We start from the raw sequence: 20,926 nt of genomic DNA, 5'->3' as shown, positions 1-20,926 counted from the left end.
GCACAAGCATAAGACGTTGTATTATGGAAAAAGAAAGGCTGAAGATCCTAAATGTGTACTTGATACATTATAGATCACTGTCAAAAGATATCTCATCAACCTTTTGTGGGTGATCCAAAACTATACAGCGCATTGGACAAACATCTGAAAGTACAAGTACAAGTTATTAAAACCTTTTCTGATGACATAAGAAAGTCATTTGGCCTTGGCAAGTATGCAAAAACCCAGTTTATAGCAGGAAAATCAGGGCATCAAGAAAATATAAAACCTGGGGAGGAATATGATATAAAATAATTAAAACAAGAGCAACTATATACAATTTTCAGGATTGATGAAGGGGCACCAATACAGCATGTAAAAATGAGAACACAGCTTAGGACAGATATTTTAGAAGACTAAAACTGATAATAAAAGCTGCTTTGAAAGATAGAAATTGACCTCAAGCTACATATCAGCTTGCACTTCCAGTTCCAACTGACAGCTTCGGGGTAATTGACTGGCCCTCAAAAAAGCCAGATAAGCTTCATTGGAAAGCAAGAAAAATATTTTATGCACATCAGATTATATTCATGAGCCAATGTTTGCCCAGATAATATACTCCTTGGTTTGAAGGAGACGTGCAGTAATGTAGCTAGGGTGAAGTGAGAGGGCAACTGCCATGAGCGCAAAGTACTAGGGGCATGAACAGCCGATCTGGATCTGTCTGTATTGCATTTGCAGTCAAACCTGAGGGCTGTAGCAATCTGTGTATAATTTAAACTGTAGTAACTGCTTGCTACATTTAGAAAGCAGTTTGCTACAGGTCAAAAGAAAAAAAAAAATCTTTTTTTTTTTTTAAGTAAAACCTGAGCACTGTAGCACTCCATGCAGACAGGCTATAAATTGTAACAACTGTTTGCTGCATATTTAACAAGCAGTTTTCTACAGTTTAAAAAGGAGGTTTTTGGGTTTTTTTTTTTTTGTTTTTTTTTAAAGAAAATATGACAGCTGTAACACTCCCTGCAGGTAGGGTATGTTCAAGGAGGGTTGGGGGTTTGAGGGCAAGAACACAGAAACAGGATTTGAATGGTTGGATTGAAGGGTGTACATGTCAAGCATCTGGCCACCTGGTTGGTGTTTTCTTCTCCTCTTGAATACAAAATTTGGGGAGTCACAGATCTAGATTCAATAAGCTGATCACTTATTGATGAGCTTATTACAGTGAAGAGATAAGGGGGTGGGGCCAGGATACTGGTTGAACTAGCTACACTTCTGGAGGCACGGGTCACCTTGAAATTGCCTACATTTGTAGGTCAGTGATCATGGTGTTGCATGCATGCATAATTATTGACATCATCAGATCCAAATTCAGTGAAAGTTCTAAACCACAAAAAAAAAATTCCAAAATGACCACTTTGTTCAGGTTAACAGAAGCTTTTAAGAAAGTATCAGGCATAGAAATCAAACCAGAAATAAAGATCAGGTAGCCACAGCTTGTGCAAAAAATAAAATAAAAAATACAAAGAATCTAATCATTAAAAAAAAAACAGAAATCTGTAAAGCCTACAATTATAGTGAAAAGCACAAAGAACTACTGAAACAGGCACATTTAGATAATAATTTGATGAGTGGTGGATCAATCAATATGAATTTAAACGAAAAGATGAAAGATTAATATTTGCAGCTAAAGAGAGTAGACTACCTCATGGTTCACAAAGATCATGGAAAAGGTAGCAGCTACAGACAAATTTATGTTTTGTTGCATAGAACTAGAAATAGTTGCACATCTTGTTAGAAGTAACAATATGCTTAAGGATGAATGTTTGTATATTAAACAATGTGATTAAGGTAGTTGCACAGGAGAAATGAGAGGCACTGGAAACATAAGCCACAAAGTATTACTGAAAATAAAACAAAAAATAATGATATTGTTGGATTATCTATCATAAATCTCTAAACAAGTAGAAGCAACGAAAAGAGATATTGCCATTTTAGAGAAAAAGCGGCACCGATTATCAAAATTGATATACCCAGTCACTATAGTGTCTTATAAACTGAAAGACATAAAGTTAAAAAAAAATCAAGACAAGCAAACAGAAACTAGAGCAATATGGAATACATGCACCCAGATAGTTCTAGTGATAATAGCAACAACTGGGCTAATAAATAATAATTTCCAAGCATATTTAAATATACTACCAATACTGGCAACTCACTGTGAGCTTCATAAAGAGGCAATTCTTGGTACAGTGTTAGTGCTGTGACCTGCAAGGTTGGTAAACAGTGAAGACTAAATATTAAATAGAAATGTAACTATTAAATAGAAATGTAACTACTCTGTGTTTAACTGGAACTTAGCATAGTATAATGGAACCAAATGGAGCTTTTCTCCCTGTGCCTCCACTGAAAATAAGTATCCAGTCAACAAAGACAAAGAAAGAAAGAAAGAAGTCTGAAGCAAAACTTACCTCGTAAACTTTAATTATGCTGTGACTCAGCAATGGTGTCCATACATGTCAAGGGTATTAAAAAGGAAAGAAAAGATGCTTAACATTTGGATAATTAAATAAAAAGGAAATAAATTCTATTTTGGATAATTAGCTCATTTTCAGATGTGTGGTAAGATTTAACTAGGAAGGGGGAAATACAGGGTTGGGTAAAAGAAGGATCCAAAACAGCAGTTTGAACTGTGAATTTAAGGATCTGTATATATATATATATATATATATATATATATATATATATATATATATATATATATATATATATATATATATATATATATATATATATATATATATATATATATATATATATATATATATATATATACAGATTCACTTTAGAAGCTCGAATTCCCAAAAACTCGAACTTCATATGGTCGAGACCATAACTTCAATTTTCGGAAACTCGAACTCCTAAAATGAAACGTAAAAAAAGACAAAAAAAGTCAAACATCGCTTTTGCAGGGGAGCTTCTCCCCCCTGCACCCCCCATGTGGGGGGCTGTGCCACCCACACCCCCCCTACTTAAATATACTAACTCTGAGATGGCTCTACAGTGGGGAAAAGGGAAATCTCCCATTTCCCACTGTATGAGGAAGTGCAAAACGGGAAATTTCCCATTTCCTGTCAACATCGCAAAAAAATGAAAACATTACTTACACACAGAGTGTACAGGGGTCCTTGCCTCTGTGTGCAAGTAATGTTTTAAGGTATGTAAACTGTTATTTTTTAACACTTTACAAATTCGAGTTACTAAAAGCTGGAGCATATGGTCTCGACCATATGCAATTCGAGCTTTCAGTAGTTCGAGCATGTAAAGTGCTCCCATATATACATATATATATATATATATATATATATATATATATATATATATATATATATATATACATATATATATATATATATATATATATATATATATATATATATATATATATTTATATACATGGATCTAATCAAACTTTTACTAGTTTGAACCACATATGGTTGAAACCATATGTTCGAAATCGTAAAAGTTCAAACACTGACGTAAAACCACATAAAACCAAAAAACAAAAAACTAAACGTCTATAGCAGGGGTGCTACGCCCCCTGCACCCCCCACCCCCCTTACTTAAATATACCAACTCTGAGATCGCACTACATTGCGGAAATGGGAAATCTTCTCTTTCCACTCTGTACAGATATCTCCATTCAGACAGATCAGACTTTTACAAGTTCGAACATATGGTCTCTGCCATATGTAGTTCGGCCTTATATATATATATATATATATATATATATATATATATATATATATATATATATATATATATATATATATATATATATATATATATATATATATATATATATATATATATATATATATATATATATATATATATATATATATATATACATATATATATATATATATATATATATATATATATATATATATATATATATATAGAGAGAGAGAGAGAGAGAGATGATAGATTCAGTTTTGAGTTTTCCCTGCTTATATTAATCAATTGATTAATGGTAGATATAAAGCTATGGCCTGTATAAAAATCTTAAAGTATAGGAAATCAGAAATGATGAAGTCATTGATTGTATATGACATTAAACTGAAACTACAATATGGAAAAGAACTGTGGAAATTTTATTAGAAAACTAGCATGAGTAAATTTGAATGAGTACAGCAGAAATATACCAAGGGCATCCATGGATGTGAAAGTTTAAGTTACTGTGAAATTTTATAATATAAGAACTTGTACAGTGTTTTGTATAGATGTTTAAGGAGAAACCTTATTCTAGTAAGTAAGGCATTTAGAGACAACTATCTGTTAGAATGGCTGGCATTTTCAAAGAGTAGTAAATAAGTTTAAGACACTTTGTAGAAGATTAAATAGGAATGCCAGATGAAATAATTGTTTCTTTGAGAGATTAGTTGATGTCTGGAATACACTGCCAAATTATATTAAAGTCAACGCTAGTTTAAATATTTTTAGATAATATTCAACATTTATTATGGTGATGACTGTTCCAGTATATTGGAGGTGGCTTGTAAGTCATTATTGCCCCTGCTTGAAATATTTGTATACATGTATGTGAATATGTATGGATGGTTAAGTCAATTTCCAGAATACTGTGGCCTTTAATCCAAATATTGACCATTTTTACAGCAGTGTTGGTGCTAACACAATCTTGGAAGCAGTGAGCATATTTGTTGTTGATATAGCTTTACTGTTTGATAGTTAGGTAAAGTCACCAAGTAAAATAGCACAATTAAAAATAAACCGCAGCAGGACAGAAGATCCACACAATATGTTTATTGAAGAATATCTAGTAGAAAAACAAATAGAAAACTGACTCAACAAAATTTATATGTATGTATATATATATATATATATATATATATATATATATATATATATATGCCATCATGCACAAGTTAATCAAACAACAAGTATGCCTATCCTTCCTACTTAAAGGAATATTATCAAAATTAGTAAATAAATACCTATAAATATAGATAATACATTTGACAAAACATAAAAAGGCTTAAAACTTCATAAAATCCTATCTAAACTAAAACATATGTACATATATATATATATATATATATATATATATATATATATATATATATATATATACACATTTCTAGCATACATTTAAATGATTAAATAAATAAACAAATAACTACATGAAGCCATCAGCTTTTAACCTAAGAATAGAACCAATTGATACATTCTTATTTAGCCCTGGTTGTTGGGTGGCATTAGTTCTCAATTGCCACCTCAACTCTAATAATTCTAAAAAATCATTTTTAGGACCCCCTCTGTCATTCAAAAACACCTGTTCCAAAATGGTAAAACTAAAATAATGCCCTTCATTTTCCATGATATGTGAGGCAAGGGTGTTTTTTGTATCCTTCTTTTTAATGTCATAGTAATGCTGATATATTCTCGTTCTTAGTGCATTAATAGTTTTACCTATATAGAAACTTTTACAAAAGTTACACAGGGCAAGATACACCACACCTTTTGTACTACAGGAAAACTTCTGTTTATAGAAAATGTTTCCATAATTAGGTATTGAGACACTAGTCCCTTCTAAAATGTATTTACATTGCGAACAAAAACCACATTTCGACATTTTTCCTATCTCCAAACACCCTCTAGTATTCTTCTCCAACATGTTTTTGAAACACAAATCCTTTTTATAAGCTATCTTAGGATTAAAACCCATCAGCTCATTAAATTCAGGATCAATATTAAATATATTCCAATTTTGTTGCAAGATTTCACAAATATTCTTACATTTTTTATTATAACTAAAGACACCTGTAACAGAAAAACTAGTGTTACTTTCTTTATCATTCTTTTTGTTAGCCATATTGGATGAAGTACCTTCCCCAGTAGAGGTGATAAAATACCTCTCTGCCTCTTTTTAACCAGTTCTTGTAGTAAAGGATGTAAAAAATCATAGGGATAGTTCCTACATAAAAGCATATCTTCTAATATCTGAATTTCATGAAGAAAATCATCCCAGTCTGACACCATTCTTGCAAGATGTACCACTTGCCCTTTTACTATGGCCCTTTTTTGATGTATTGAATGAAAGCTGTTGTAATGAAGTAAAGTATTAGAATAGGTCGGCTTTCTATATAATGTTGTCTTGAAGGCCTGATCTTCTCTCACCTTTGAAATAGTGATATCTAAATAATTAATAGCCTCTTTAATAAGACTGTGTGTAAAATCAAGGAAGTCTGTACTTTCCTTCAAAAAGGACAAAAAGTGCTGTAATTCTTCCTTACTATTGTCCCAGAATATAAGAACATCATCAAGGTACCTGCAATAATACTTCCAGTACCCCAAAAAAGTACTAGTAAACACAAACTCCCTTTCCCAGAAAGCTAAGACAATATTTGCAAAAATGGGAGAACAAATGGCTCCCATTGCTACTCCCTTTACCTGTTTAAATAATTGTCCCTCAAAAACAAGGACATTTGTATCAAGTATTAGTTCCATCAAAGTTCTAAGTGTTAAGATCCGCTCATGTCTAATAGTGATATATCTACATAAATATAGATAAAACCACTCAATCCCTGTATCATGCGGGATCACTGAGAAAACGTCCCTAACGTCCATGGTAATAAAGGACAGGTCATCTGTATACATATCTTTGTCAAGTTTTTTAAGCAGATCCCAAGAGTCCTTTACTATCCATGTACAGTTTAACAAAATGTCTTTTAACTGTACATCAATGAATTTAGCTATAAAATAAGTCTTTGAAGATTTTGCATCCACAATAGGACGAAGAGGGGTGTCAACAAGGTCTTTATGTAGATTGGGTATACTGAATATGGTTGGGATTTTTGGATTTTTAACTGACATGAAATTATGTTCCTCCAAGCTAATTTCCCTATTAACTAAAAGCTCATCCAAGACCATATCAACTTTTCTATAAAGAATGTTCTTCTCATTTAAACTAATTTCTGTATATGTGTCATTATATAGCAACCCAAGCATTTTTTCTACATATGTATTAACATTCATAATACCTAAACCACCCCCTTTGTCTGGTTTCATAACACGTATATTTCTATTATTGCAGACCGCATTTAATAATTGTAATTCTTGTAAATTTAGGTTACTTGCATTTCATGTGTTTCCATTTTAAACATTTGTCGTATATCATGTTCACACATTCTTTCAAAAGTCTGTATGACAGGATGTAATGGAGGATTAAAGAGACTAGGTTTCTTACAGATTTCCCTTCCTATGTGTAATTCAGAATTATCTTTGAAAAATGTTTTTAAATTAAATTTACGTGTAAATAACTTTAAATTAATAAGAATTTTGTCTAGTGTGCCCTTCCTACTAGGGACATAGGACAAACCTTTTTCAAAAATGTTCGCAAGGCTGTTCTGAAAAACTATGTCACTGTAATTATATATTTTAAAATCACCACAATCATTAATCAGAATATTGCATGATACAACATGTTGTTCATTAAAATCCGTAAGAAAAAAATCATCAGCATTACAGTTGCCATTCGCCAGCAAATTGGAATTAAATTGTTCTTCATTTGTCTCAGAGGATATATTTAGTAATTATTCCCCCTCCCCCTGCCCCTGTGATTCCAGTTTTTGTAACCTGGTCCTCCCCTCTGGATCCTCAGTCACTCGGACCACCTCAGAGGGGGGTATTCTAAAGGGTCTAAGTAGTTATCATAATCGCTATGTTGACCTGAATGAATCTCTTCGTTTTGACCATTTATGTCAATCTGATTATTTATATTATGGTTAAAAAACAGTTTTTTTGATTGTCCAGGTGGAGGTGGGGGATATGCTCTTCTCTGTGCCTAGTCATACTCATCGCATTTCAATTTCTCTTCTTTTTTATTTTTAAGTACAGAAATAGATCTGTCACCTCTGTTAAAAATAGAAGAAAAATCATTCTGTTTACTTTCAGACAAAAGATCAGTGTTAATATCATTATCTAACTTTTTAACCTTACCAAAAAGGTCAGAAATCTTCCTGTCATTGTCCTTAATGAGACAGTCCAAGAGCTCGCAACCATGTCTGTTGAATAATTGCAACAATTCTACATGTAGTAAAGAGTCCTTGACTAAACTGGAAGGATACTTCCAATACCGAAGCCCTTTTGGAATTTCCTCACGGCATTTACATTCTTTTAAATAATTGTTCTCAAGTTGTAATTTGCGATATTCTAGTATACAGGATTCAAACAGTTTAAGTTGTTCGTCCAATGTTCCATTATACTCTTTTGAATAATTCCGATTACCGGAACACCATTCACTGCCAGTTTCAAGCCACTGAGATAGAGATTTTCTTCCATTATAGAAGGAACCGCCCCTTCTATGTTCATCGTTTGAAACCATATGCAAATTTGAGCCACCCGATTGGCTAACACCAATCTGTTGGCGTTGGGCAGGAGTAATCCCTTTGTCGAAGCACCCATCATCTACACCTTGGTTAATAAACCCATCAGGTCGTGTCGATGTGGATGGACGATGCTGTTGAGTCAGTCTCTCCATTAAAATCACCAAGCTACCCACTGTGTTGTTTAAGGTTTGTAGCGAGGATGCCAATAAGTTCAAAGTAGGTGGATCCACAGTATCTGCTTCCTCCATCTCCAAACCACAAAAACGAATGAAAGGCAAACCAGTAAAAATAAACCGCAGCAGGACAGAAGATCCACAAAAGATGTTTATTGAGTGCTTTCATTTGGTATAATACAAAACTTCATCAGAATATCTAGTAGAAAAACAAACAGACAACTGACTCAACAAAATGTATATGTATATATATATCCCATCATGCACAAGTTAATCAAACAGCAATTATGCCTATCCTTCCTACTTAAAGGAATATTATCAAAATTAGTAAATAAATACCTATAAATATAGATAATACATTTGATAAAACATAAAAAGGCTTAAAACTTCATAAAATCCTATCTAAACTAAAACATATGTATATATATATATATATATATATATATATATATATATATATATATATATATAGATCCCTATCACAACACCGACACGCCACAAACCCGACACTCAAAACAACGACACCAAAACACCGAAAATGCACAAAACCGACAACTCACAAAACCGAACACCATAACACCAACACCTAAAACACCGACACACAAAACGTAAACTACACATTACACACAACTATACATGCACTAACCCTAACCCAAACCCTAACCCTAAGGTCCGACACTACCGCACACTTACTCTACCCGCACCCTAACCCTAACTCACTTAACCCGCCACTAAACCTACATTCAGTCACTATCGCACACTTAACCTACCAGCACCCTAACCCTAACTCACTTAACCCACCACTACACCTAAAGTCCGTCACTATCGCACACTCACCTTACCCACACCCTAAGTCCGACACTACCGCACACTCACCTTTCCCGCACCCTAACCCTATATCCCACACTATCTCACACTTACCTGTCCGCTCCCTAACACTAAATCCCTCACTATCACACACTTAATTGTCTGCTCCCTAACGCTAAATCCCTCACTATCCCACACTTACCGACTCGTGCTCACACGTTGCCCATGTCGGTGTTTCAGCTGTCGGGATTTCATCTTGTCGATCATCTGTCTCGTCGGTCTTCTCGAGTCAGTCTTCTTAGCGTTGGTGTTTCGGCATGTCGATAAAGTCAAGGGGACCCATATATTTATATATATATATATATATATATATATATATATATATATATATATATATATACATACATACACATTTCTAGCATACATTTAAATGATTAAATAAATAAACAAATAAGAGAGGTATTTTATCACCTCTACTGGGGAAAGGTACTTCATCCGATATGGCTAACAAAGAGAATGATAAATAACGTAACACCAGTTTTTCTGTTACAGGTGTCTTTAGTTATAATAAAAAAATTAATATTTGTGAAATCTTGCAACAAAATTGGAATATATTTAATATTGATCCTGAATTTAATGAGCTGATGGGTTTTAATCCTAAGATAGTTTATAAAAACAATTTGTGTTTCAAAAACATGTTGGAGAAGAATACTAGAGGGTGTTTGGAGATAGGAAAAATGTCAAAATGTGGTTTTTGTTTGCAATGTAAATACATTTTAGAAGGGACTAGTGTCTCAATACCTAATTATGGAAATTTTTTCTATAAACAGAAGTTTTCCTGTAGAACAAAAGGTGTGGTGTATCTTGCCCTGTGTAACTTTTGTAAAAGCTTCTATATAGGTAAAACTATTAATGCACTAAGAACGAAAATATATCAGCATTACTATGACATTAAAAAGAAGGATGCAAAAAACACCCTTGCCTCACATATCATGGAAAATGAAGGGCATTATTTTTGTTTTACCATTTTGGAACAGGAGTTTTTGAATGATAGAGGGGGTCCTAAAAATGATTTTTTAGAATTATTAGAGTTGAGGTGGCAATTGAGAACTAATGCCACCCAACAACCAGGGCTAAATAAGAATGTATCAATTGGTTCTATTCTTAGGTTAAAAGCCGATGGCTTCATGTAGTTATTTGTTTATTTATTTAATCATTTAAATGTATGCCAGAAATGTGTGTGTATATATATATATACATATATATATATATATATATATATATATATATATATATATATATATATATATATATATGTTTTAGTTTAGATAGGATTTTATGAAGTTTTAAGCCTTTTTATGTTTTATCAAATGTATTATCTATATTTATAGGTATTTATTTACTAATTTTCATAATATTCCTTTAAGTAGGAAGGATAGGCATAATTGTTGTTTGATTAACTTGTGCATGATGGGATATATATATATATATATATACATATAAATTTTGTTGAGTCAGTTGTCTGTTTGTTTTTCTACTAGATATTCTGATGAAGTTTTGTATTATACCAAACGAAAGCGCTCAATAAACATCTTTTGTGGATCTTCTGTCCTGCTGCAGTTTATATTTACTGGTTTCATTTGTTTTTGTAAAATAGCACTATTGCTATTATGCAGTGACACATCCTAATAATAATGATGGTTTTTCTATGAATGAGGTAGATATTAATGATAGGATCCCCTACACATCACTGAGTTGGTGTTCCAAGCGGTCAGTGTTTTGTTGCTGTCGGTGTTCTCAGCTTATTCATGTGGGCTTCGGGTAAGTTGCGATTCGGTGATGTGTAGGGGACCCCAATGATATTATTATGTAGGAGTTTCACTGCTACTGTAGTTTACTAAATTGACCTCTCAGGTATGCATAGTATTTGTTTAAATCTGTTTAATTTCTGTGCTGCCTTTGTGATTTTCTTTTTTTCCTGTTGATGTACACTGTACACATTATCTCAGACCAGTGTTTGCTGTAGCTGCTACACGCTTTACTGTGCATATGGCACTCTAGCCCATATCAAATCTACTCAATACTAATTTCTTGGTACCAAATTTATGACTTTAATGAAGTGGTGGATCTTGAACTTTAAGCCAACATGACTAGTTGCAAGATGCAAGAGGATCATGACTTCTACTGCCCAAACAGAAACATTATAAACTTATTTCCACTTCATGCCTTCTTCTACCAGTAAAGCTTAGGTCTCAAGAATTTTTATGTTCATGCTTGTACTGATCTTTCAGGTAAAGTAGGACTTTGCTGGAATAAAACACTCAAGGTGACGTTTTGCACAACATTTCATTGGTGCAACTGAAACAACACTCCACATCAATGTACAATGAAATCATCCCATATCTTTGCCATGAGTATAAGAAGTTAGACCATAACACAGAACTAAAAATCTATCTACATTTCCTAATGTGAAGTTATTCTTAGTTTGGTTTAGATATAATTACACTCTAGGACTAAGTTAGGGTACGGCACTCTAGCATTTAATTTACATACTGGTTAGGTTGCCTTTTTTTTCCTAACAATCTTTTTATTTCATATGCTGTTTGCAGTTTCTCCTTAGCTAAATTTAATTGAAGTCCATTTGGATTTGTGTTCTACCTTAGATAACTCACGAGAATAATTAATTAAGTTCCAATGAACTGGTTGATTAATTAAATTTAACATAATTTGCATACTAATGTTTCCACCAATATCATACTACAAACATTTACAAAGAAGCAATCCACCTATGTAAATATTTAACCTATCATTAAGAGAAACACTGTTGCATCTGCTGAACCATTTACATTGCAAAGCTCATGTTAGTCGGACAATGGACGTTTCTCTGTTAATGATCTTGAATATGTGGCAAGCCAAATTTTCTAGATGGGGGAAGGTAAACTGTTTTTGTGTGTTTTTATTGGAAATAATTAAGAAACACAAATTAAAATTTAGCAGTGGTAATTTTCAGATGCTGCCTTACCAGACATTTTTGTCAGGAATTCATGAAACTTGTATAAAACAGGTCCATCTGATGAGAGCTGATTTTCACTGTATTGGCTGTTGCATTTACTTTATCCACAGAATTCATACAAGAATAGGACATCAGTACTGCCAGTTCAATACAGATGTGCTAAAGAACTATCAGTCATGGCTTCCATGTATTGCATTGTGCTGTCCAGCTTGGCCATGCAAAAAAGTAAGTTATTACATTCTCATTGCTCTGATGTTATAGTCAGTAGCCATCAAACCTAAATATGCCCTGTATTTGAAGTAACACACAAACCAGCCAAGCATAATTCCCATTCATTCATTCATTAAAATATGAAAGGGCTTTAAATGGATGGCCTTTATAATAACTTGTGAACTCTCATAAATGCATGTTCTCTCTGACTACTAGGCAAATAGTTCAAGACAGTTACTAACAGGCAATATTTAATTCAAATATATATAATGTTTTTCAAGTATATATTTTGTTTCACAAGTGGAACAGATTATATAAATTCATGCAAATTTTTCTATCACTGTCTTTCATCCTACTGGTATATTCACAAACACATGGGCGCACACACACACACACACACACACACACACACACACACACACACACACACACACACACACACACACAAACATAGTTTCTTTACTTTTAGTACCACCTTTTGCTAGTTGCAGTATGTGTGTGGAATCTAAATAGCATGATGAACAACTTGCAGGAATCCATTTTCAACAAAGTTTGCTATAAGTACACTGTCCTACATAAGCACCATTTAATTATTAGGTGCTTATAATGATTAATGGGAGACAATAAAATCATAACTACTCCCTGAGTATAAAGTCAATTATTAATCACTAGTCTTCTGTTGCAGCAACATTCGTTTTAATTAAAATGTGACTATGTGAACAAGGGTGTCAATAGAGAATTTGATGTTTAATGACATTTTTGAAACCAAGCTTGTTGCAAGGAATTAATTTTAGTTGTGTATCTGCGTATATATTTTTGTTGGTTTATTTTACAGTAAAAGTTAAAGTACAGTGAATAATACAAAGGGCAATGCTAACTGCAAAAATGAAAACCCAGGTACTATTAATATCCTTTGAGAGGTTTGCATGTTATAATCATGACCTTGAAAGTGAAGCATTATATTTTACAGTATCTAGATGCAACTTAGTAACTGAAGCTATGGGAGATGTTGTATTATTTTACAGAAGTTGTTCCTGCTTAATATCTTCATTTTATAAATGATTGGCAAAATGACATTTTTTTATTTATAATTATGTACCTTGTAGAAGACAATTAAGCTATCTATTAAGAAGATGTGTTTAATTTTTAAGGTTATGAAGTTCTGTACCATATGTGGTATTCTTTTATTAATGTTAATGGTCCTGTCACATGTATATTTTAGCTTTATTGGTACAGCTCTGTTTTTTTTATTTACTTTTTATTTGAACTTATGGCTTAGATAGACAAATAAGAATATACTATAAGTACCCAAGTCCCAGGGCCTCAAAGACATCTGTCTTGCAGGCAAGGACTCAGGTGTCTTGTAACTTACTCAGCCAGTTGCTTGCACTCAAGCTTGTTTGGGTGAGGTGGGGTAGCCATGCAGAGAGAGTGAAACTGAAACATCTTGCCCAGAACACAGTAACTGAGTTAGAGCAAGGTAATTCTGGTAGACATGGGGTGGGGATAGGAGGGGGTGGAAGGAGAAATAAAGGTTTAAACTCATGGAGCCCCATTCTGTATGTGTGCTTTTTTAACAAAACATTAAAGGTCCAGTCACATGTACATTTTAGGATTTCAGGCAGTGATCTGGAAAGAAATTTAGGTTTAGGGAGTGGGAGCTTTAGTTTTAGAATTAGAGAGTAATTGGTGACTTTGGGTTTAGGCAGTGGGACAGGAGCTTTTAAGTTTAGAGAGTATGAGAGGAGTTTGGGATTAAGAAGCAAGAGTAGAATTTTAGGGCTGGAGAGTGATTGGCAACCAGGATTTAGCTTTAGAGAAGGGTGAATAGAGTTTAGGTTTACAGAATGATAGGAGGTTTTAGGATAATGGAGTGAATTGGAGTGCTATGGTTAGGGATATGGGCTGTTTTGGATTTTTAGGGTTAGATGTAGTGTTCTGGTAGTGCTATGCAGTCCAATAAGGTCAGGAGGTGGGAGTGCTTGGTGGGAGTTAGGGTACTTACCAATTACCACTAACTACAAAAAGAAAAACCCAGGTGTTATTTGTACCATCTGAGAAGTATGTATGGATGTATGTTATAATTATAATATTATTATATAATATACTCGAAATACAGCATAGACTAAACTAAGTCAGAAGCATAGATAGTTGCCATTTTAGTTGTTGTTGAGTTCTGTATAGAATATACATTTGAGGTTCCTTATGGCACTCACATATATATACATTATAACCATTATAACATAACCAGGTTATTAAACTTTGTTATTTTTTATTTATCAGATCTACTGTGCATCCAGATGTTTAATGGTGGCATAAATACCCACTCAAGACATCTTGATCTCTTCTTCAAAATAAATATAACATGTTGAAGGCATAGATATGTATCACTGAGAATACAACTTCTTTGGAATTGTCTTCCTCTCCACTTAAAGCAATGTTTCTCCCTTACTCTATTCAAATGTAATCTGGATGAAAGGATGTGAAACTGCAAATTCAGCCCTGGTTTAGCACCCTTATTCTTGTGTATAGTAATAACATTTAAATGTTATGCCTGGCTGTGGATTATTTCTCCTTAAATTTCAAGGGCTAAAAACTTCATGGGAATGCAGGGCTAGGCGTCTAAACAGCCTCATTAACCTATAACACAGTAAGTACTTATCAACCTATAGCAAGCACCTAGTGTACATATTGGATTGGATAATATCTTTACAATTAAATATAAGTAATCCAAATATTGAAACACATAAAATAATGTAAATTAAAGGAAAAAAATCCCACAAAGTAATAGTGATTGCAATATTAAGTCCAGAATGAATCTTTATACAGCAGAATAAACCAAGGAAACATGATTACAAAATATATGTCTTGGGTAGTTCTATCATTTATAAAGAACCACACTGTGCATACTGCATTCATGTAACGGTAAACTCCTGCAAAAAGACTGTAAATTATCAGTTCTACTATCTTACAATAAAGATGTGCATCAGTGTAGAAATGCACTGAAAACTAAAAAATATACAGCTGTATCCTGTCATAAACAAATCAAGCTTTAAAATTCCATGGATATGTAAAATGTGATAGTGTGGAATTACCACTGAGACCAAAGCATCATTTGCAAGGCAAATGTATGTCATATTAGTATGAACAGGATACTTTGCCAGCCTTGTCACAGAATTAGTCAAACATTAAGTAGGCAAGATTCACATATCTCCCAAGCTACTTAAAGTTGGGTGAAAAACATGTTTATTTATAAAGCAATGATTAGTTTCATAACCTACCAGCTGCTAATTGAAATCAGCTGAAGACAGTAAGGGATGAGGACAGAATTTTCATATATGCCTTGAGCTGTTACAACTTATAGAAAATATATCAAGCTGCTGCAGGTATTGCAACTGGGGATTCTGGTCAATATCATTTTGTAGAAATGTTGCATGCTCTGCTACTACATTGAGTAGTCACATTTTTTAACACAACAATAACAACAAGTGATCCTGGTGATTGGCCTGCCTACTACAGTTTTACAAATAACTGCAACAAGCAGGTGGCATTGATAACATAATTAAAAATACCATCCCTAAATGTTTGGCATATAGCACAGTGAATTATGGCTAGGAGCTGTTAATGAGTTGATCCCTGTAGTTGTAGTCCAAAGTTTCATCCCCTCAGTCACCATTTGGCTACTGTGTAATTCTGGCCAAGTCACTTAGTCAGACAATGCTTTAGAGCAATTGACGAACTGGGATGGGTTCCTCAATGATTTCCTGGAGCACATGCCTAGTAGCTACCCTTGAACTATGCATTCAGTATGATAAGTACTTTTGAGGCTAAGATATATATATATATAAAGATATAGATGTATACACACACACACACACACACACACACACACACACACACACACACACACACACACACACGCGCACGCCACAGTTATCAGGACACTGCCAGTTACTGGGCGGAGGGTTGCTGAAGGGATTCTTAGATAACACTGAAGAGTTATAAGACTCTGAGAGCACTATACCCACGCCCACATATATGAATTAGACCTTCAAAAAACACAGAAAGAGAATTAAATCATGTTCCTTTTAATGTAAAACATGAAAATGATAATGTTTCAGGTATAATGAAAAAAATATTAACTAATTGAGAGCTGAGGCCATCTTTTGCCAGACTAAATATTTGCTTATAAACGTTGTGATCTTCAGTTGTTCTAGGTAAAATTGTTGACATATTGTTGCTGCAAGCCTAACTTAGACATAAAAATGCTCAGTCTTGTTATTTTATGACATTGGAAAGGTGAGGCTGAGGGAAGATAAAATCTTTTTTGGCAATAAAAAATTCAACATCAGCAAGATGCAGTGGGTGAACATTGCTTGCTTAAAGATGCAGTCACCTTGGGTTTGATTAATTTCATTAGGGAGCATCAAGAACACATCCTCTTTTGGTGGGGGGTGGGTATTGCTTTGCCCTGGATATAAAAAGCTTTGGTCAAATTTTCAGTGACTTGAGTTTACTTCATCACAGACAGCACTCAGAGTTTAATTATGCCAACTTAGCATACAACCTGCCGGGCCTGAAAATAGCCAAAAGCACATGTACATTAAATGTCTTTTGAAAGCATTTGTGGAGAAGCTGTGATATCCAATGAACAAATAATATTCTAAAGGAGGCATCAATATTCAGAGAGAATTATAGACAAAGAAGAGTGTCTATTCTGATATAAAATCACTTCCTTTACTGGAGAACCATTTCCTTTTCCCCTACTAGCCTCAGCTATGGTTAGCAAATGGGGAAAAACTAAAATAAATAAATAAAATAAAAATACAGAAATAATGCAAGCTACTACAGCAGTAGCCACAGTTACAAGAACCTGCCATTTAACATTCTGTCACTAACTGTGACTTTTAAGGCCACAGGTAACAAAAAAAATCAGAACTAAAAACGAGTAACTACAGCACCAGTAGTAAGGATGAAGGACCTGTTTGTGAGTGCTTGTGTGTGTGTGTGTGTGTGTGTGTGTGTGCGTGCGTGCGTGTGTGTGTGTCTGTGTGTGTGTGTGTGTGTGTGTGTGTGTGTGTGTGTGTGTGTGTGTGTGTGTGTGTGCATTCACATTGCATAATTGTTTAGACTGAGTCTGGTAACTTGAAGCTGAAATATTTATGTATAAAATTGTTCATTTGATCACAATCTGACATCTGAGTTGTTCAAAGTCAACAGACTGAATGTATATGTGTGTGTGTGTGTTTGCCTTAAGTGCAAAACAACAAGGCAATGCATTGATAATAATATATAAATTGAACTGAATTTCCATATAACAATGTATATATACATATACAATGCTAGGTATCCTCTCTGTTTATAGGTGCATAGGTTCATAGGTTGGTACTAGGCTATCAGCCCTAGGACCTGTACAAGCCTAGCCATAACAATTCCCTGGCTATTTCTTCCCACACTATTTACTTCCCTGTCACTCCACTACATGTGCAAATCCATATCAGCATTAACATACATTTACAGAAATTACAGGCGTAAACAACATTTGCCATAAGGAAGGTGTCCCTTTATATATTACATTGAGCAAGGATATATCCTACACCATTGAAGTTACAAATATGCTAACTTTGAAGTCTGTACAACAGTGGATAAAAAGACAAATTCCCTTAAAGTGCTATCACCTGATCTTGGCAAATAAATGCTGGTGCCATTTACTAGCAAAGTAAATGAAAGGTAGGGACCTTATATTTCTATTCAGTTTCATTGCAATATTGTGAATAAATGCACCAATAATATAAATCAATGAAAGTCACTGTGACGAAATGCAAGACTCCTGACATTAACAATCTTATATTCAGCCTTATACCTTAACAGCTATCAAAGCAGGCAGTCCTCATTTGCAGAATATAACTTGTATAGCTCCATCTTGTGGAATATTTGTAAGGTAAATGGCATAAAACTGAGTGCAGACAAGACAGTGGTGGTGGCAGCAAATGGCAGAAATTAGTGGAAGCTGAAAATTAAGGTAGAAAAGGGTATAATAGTGGAACAGCTTATTAGCTTCAAACTGGGAGGTATGGCTGTGGAGAAGGAAAATCTGAGAAGGTAGAAACAGAGGAGCTGTAGCCAATTGGCACAGAGTGTCAGGAGAAGTGTGTGCCAGAAGAATGCTGAAGAAGTTGAAAAGCAAGGTGAACAAAACAGTGGTGCGACTACCACTACTGTATGGTACAGAAACATAAAAGCATTGCAATTGAGGAAGCTAGAGGTGATGGAGATGAAGTGCCTGAGATAGGTGGTGGGATGCACACAGTGGAAAAGATCAAGAAAAGAGAACTTCATTGCTGAGGCCAAAGTGGCCTTACCTGCAGACAAGTTCAAGTATAGTAGAATAGTGTGGCTCAATCATATGTGTCAGAAAGGAGACGATGATTTGGGAAAACAGATTTAGGAGAGACAGGAAAGAAGCAAGAAGAGATGAGGATTTCTGGTCAAGAGCAGAATGACTTTGTGAGGAAAGCCATGTGGCAGCTGGACATGACTTCTGAAGAAGGTTGAAGAATGAAAATGAATTAAGAGAAGAGAAAAAAATTGGGAAACGCGTGGAATAATGATGAGCATGATAGTGATGATGAGGACTTGGATTCTGTTTCAGAAAGTGGCTTTTAATTCTCTATTTGCAACCATCATTCAAGACTGGAAAATATTGTTCCCTGCTTTTAAAAGAAGGTGCTGTCTCACTCATTATCTTGTTGAAAAACATGGTTGGATTATAAGTTATAGGTCGGCATATTGGAAACTAAAAGTGATGTGGGTGCCTGTTTGTTAAATTACATGTAGGCTCTAACCATTAGTAAAAAAAATATATATATAGATATATATATATATATATATATATATATATATATATATATATATATATATATATATATATATATATATATATATAGTTCTGGAGCAACATAAAAGTATTCAAAGGTAGTTACTAGGCTTGCAGACAACAGGACCACTGAGCAGCCTAGCTACAATTCCCAGTTGGCCCCAAGCTCTGTCTGGTTAGTTGACTTGTTCAAGATCACACAGTAGGGACATGAGGGCTGACAGAATCAAGCCATGTATCTCAGAAACTATAGTTCACAGCCTTAAACCTCTGTGCCAGCTAACAGACACCAACTTCATGCATTGACTTGGATTTAAACCCAGGTCAACTGCTTGGAAGGCAGCTGTGCTCACCACTATACCACCAATGCTACTCATCTTCTGTTCTTGGTGTGTGTTGTATAGCAGTATTATTGCTCAGTTTTGTGCTAAAGTTTGATTTTAAAATCCATGTTTGAAACTATGTTGTGGGAAGTACTGCTTAATAGCATTATAGAAACTCACAAATGGACAGCTGAGCATCTGGATAAATAATATTATGAGGTAGTACAGTTTGTGCAGTTTTCTGAAATATTCACATAAAGGTACAGAACTGGTAAACCTCACCTACAGTATATTATTGTGTTTATCTTATTTTGAGATCATTACCTAAAATAATATGGTATGTGCTTAGTCTAAAGAAAATTAGGTCGGTCCAACTACAGAAGATAACTGTTCGAGTCTGTGTGTGACAAGCCTGCAATACAAGGACTGATCTGTGGTTGCACAGATGGTGATGGATTTTTTTTTACTAGAAAAAAGATTCACCACTAATGACTGCACTGGATTATGTAACATGCTAGTCTGTTTATTGTCCTCTGCTTCATATACAGCTGGGCAGGTAACCTGGAGCTGTATCACAATTTTCTATATATAATAACTCTTGTATTGTTTAGTTTTGTATTGTTTTCTTAGAGATTTTCAAGTCTTGTACCATTCTTTTTATATGTCCTTTGTTTAATATTGCAATGCAGTAATCATGTTTTCCTTTATTTTAATTATCTGATACTGTTATCCATAACTCTGAGTCTGCAGACATTTAAAACCTCAGATGTACAGCTTGATTTTGGTAAAAGAAGGAAGTCACTATGGGTACAAGGTGCCAAGGGGTGTGATCAGCATATGCCAATCAGTCACTAATGCATTCATTTTAGTACCTGTATTTATGAATGGCAGTGTGTTAATACTGCTTTTGTAGTCATTACTGAACCACTTGCTTCAGTGCATTGTGTGTGGTATAGCTTATAGCAAACTGCTTGCTAAAAATGTAGCAAGTAGTTTCCAACAGTTTTTCAAAGTAGAATATTTTTGCCTTTGCTCGTTAGTTACTAGTGCATCAGACTTGGCACCCATTAGGTGACAGAAGAGAAATACCAGATGGACTTTTTTCAGCAATGTTTGCTAGATGAGCTAACTACTAC

General features: G+C 34.2%; 1 non-coding gene across 1 annotated transcript; it reads right to left on the bottom strand.

Moving 5' to 3' along the window:
- Positions 1-19,765: 19,765 nt before the first annotated feature.
- TRNAG-UCC lies at positions 19,766-19,837 on the bottom strand. Its single transcript has one exon. It is a non-coding gene; the product is annotated as a tRNA-Gly (tRNA).
- Between the last annotated feature and the right edge of the window lie 1,089 nt (positions 19,838-20,926).

This window comes from Protopterus annectens, chromosome 6.part0, assembly GCF_019279795.1.
Source record: "Protopterus annectens isolate FY-2018-M chromosome 6.part0, PAN1.0, whole genome shotgun sequence".
Classification (NCBI taxonomy): Eukaryota; Metazoa; Chordata; order Ceratodontiformes; family Protopteridae; genus Protopterus; species Protopterus annectens.
The sequence above is the reverse complement of the archived record's forward strand: the minus strand, read 5'-3'. Positions and strand labels throughout refer to the sequence as shown.